General features: G+C 48.8%; 1 pseudogene across 1 annotated transcript; it reads right to left on the bottom strand.

Moving 5' to 3' along the window:
* Positions 1-933: 933 nt before the first annotated feature.
* Positions 934-1,896, bottom strand: LOC308587798 (alpha-crystallin B chain pseudogene; annotated as a pseudogene). The gene has a single exon. The product of its transcript is annotated as an alpha-crystallin B chain pseudogene (transcript).
* Between the last annotated feature and the right edge of the window lie 332 nt (positions 1,897-2,228).

Raw genomic sequence — 2,228 nt, 5'->3', positions numbered from 1 at the left:
ATTATCTGGGCATACATGCATTCGATTTCATCTGCACAGACCATTTCAAACGCTCTGTCTCTGTATGTACAGATCTGCTTGTGGAAGGTGGAACATGGGCACTGGTGGTTGGGGTGGTGGCAAGGTATGCCGTGTTTTGGAGAGTGAATAAAGTAAGTCTGATTCAGCCCAATAACGTGAATTCTTGCAAAATATTAAGAGAAGCTTCTTGTGGGCAATAGCTAGCTTTTGGGTGAGGGTTTTCTTTCTCAGTTTGATTTCTTAACACCCTTTAGCAAAGAGATTTGTTTGAATTCACCTCCATCAATTTAATGCTACACTTCGGATCAGTCTACTTTGTGTTAAGATTCCTGCTCCATGTTTGCAGTCATGAGATTGTTGTCTATCACATGACGGTGTATGTTTTCATTCCACAGTGTGGGAAGTGACGGAGACAGGATGTTTGTGTTACTGTGTTCCATGAAGTGGGGCTATTGTCCTTTGTTCTTTCATTCTTTCAGAATGCTCCAAGTGTATTATATGTAAATAAAGTAGATTAGCCAAAATGCAGTGCTATTGGTTCTGTTACACAAACTGCGAATACTCTGCAGGATCCCTAAGTGTGCTAATCCCTTTTGGCATCAGTCGGTGTGATGTTCGGGCTGAAGAAAGCTTTTGAAGCTCCCGAACGATCGACCAGGAGGGAGAGAACATGCAATTTGGGCATGTGTCTCTGCCAGGGTCCTACACGAGAGTAGGACGCTCCTAACACTTTGAAGCCTATGAGGCTTAGAAAAACAAACAAACAAACAAACCATCCTATCAGTTGTCTATCGGGACTTTTGTCCCAAGTCTCATTGATCTCTTTGTATGGGTGTGTGGGTGCCTGTGTGGTTTTTGATGTGATCACAGCTGGGGGAGGGAAGAGTTAAATTTCCCCTGCCTGTGCAATGCAAGCAAGTACATGTACCCAAGTGGCATCTGTATTTATACAAAGCAAGGAGATTGGCATAAACAGTGGTGCACAGAGTAAGCCTGCAACAGAAGGGTACTCCTAGCCAGAAGAAGAAAGGGCCCAGTCTCTACTCCAGGAAAGTCCTACTGGAGTGTAGGGAAATTGCACTAAAGGATCGCCACCCTAGAGGCAATATATAGTCTCTGCTGCCAGAACCTCAGCAGGGAGCGGGCAGAGGGGAATGTCACTTCTGTGAAGAGTGAGCAGCCCTTGCAGCTACTAGCGAGGGGAGAGCAGGCCTGAGGTGCTTGCTGGCTTCCAGTAAAAACTGAGAGCAAAAAGCCAAGCTAGGCTGCTACCCTATTACTTTCCGGTGACAGCAGGCTTTTCCTGGCGGCTGATGGGGATGCTGCACTCCACTCCGGGAAGAGCCTGGGCAGTCGGTGCCGTGATGGATAGCACCCCGTCGGGAGACAGGGCCGAGGTGATGGCTGCCGGGTCAACCCCCTTGGGGATCATGTAGCGGTGCTGGAACTCCCGGGAGATGTAGTTGTGCTCATCCGGCCGTTCCTTATGCTTGGCATGAACTTTGATGTATTCCCCAATCACCTTCACGCTCATCTCTTCAGGTGAAAAATGCTTCACGTCCAACAACACAGAGAACTTGTCTTTGTCCATCTTCACCTCCGAAAGCCCCGTGTCCGGTATCTGCGGCATCTGCAGGCTGGGCGTACGCATGTAATAGGGGCTGAGAGTGGCCGGGAACAGGTCGCTCTCAAAGAGCCCTTCGCCGAACCTCTGGTCGAGAAGATGCGGCGGGAAGAGCGACGGGAAGGCCGAAGAGAAGCCCAGGGGCCGCCGCATCCAGGGGTGGTGGATGGCGATGTCCATGGCGAGGAGAGGAGAAGGCGGGTGAGCAGCCGGAGACGCGCACAACACAGACCGCGGCCAGGGGAGTGCACCCCAGTGCAATGCAATTCCAATGAATATAGAAGGGAGGGCAGCATCTATTTTTGTGTTGTTTTAAATAAACCCAGCATTGCTAACCATGCTGTTAAATAGCATCTCGTCCCATCCTTATTCTGCTACATCCACAAGGGGCTCAGTAGCCCCTGATGAAGAATGGCTTAGGCTCAAAAAACACATCAGGGCTTGCTATTTTCTGTTAAAGATATTTGATACCGTCTTCCTGAGAAACCTTTTCTCATTGCTTTTGATAACGTGCATTCAGCCTCCCGGCTTATCCTGCCTTCTTAAAAACCTGCCTGTTGTTAATTTGTAAATTATCAGATCA

The sequence above is a fragment of the Podarcis bocagei genome, assembly GCF_964188305.1.
Source record: "Podarcis bocagei genome assembly, chromosome: 5".
Taxonomy (NCBI): Eukaryota; Metazoa; Chordata; class Lepidosauria; order Squamata; family Lacertidae; genus Podarcis; species Podarcis bocagei.
This window is presented reverse-complemented; position numbering and strand designations above follow the sequence as displayed.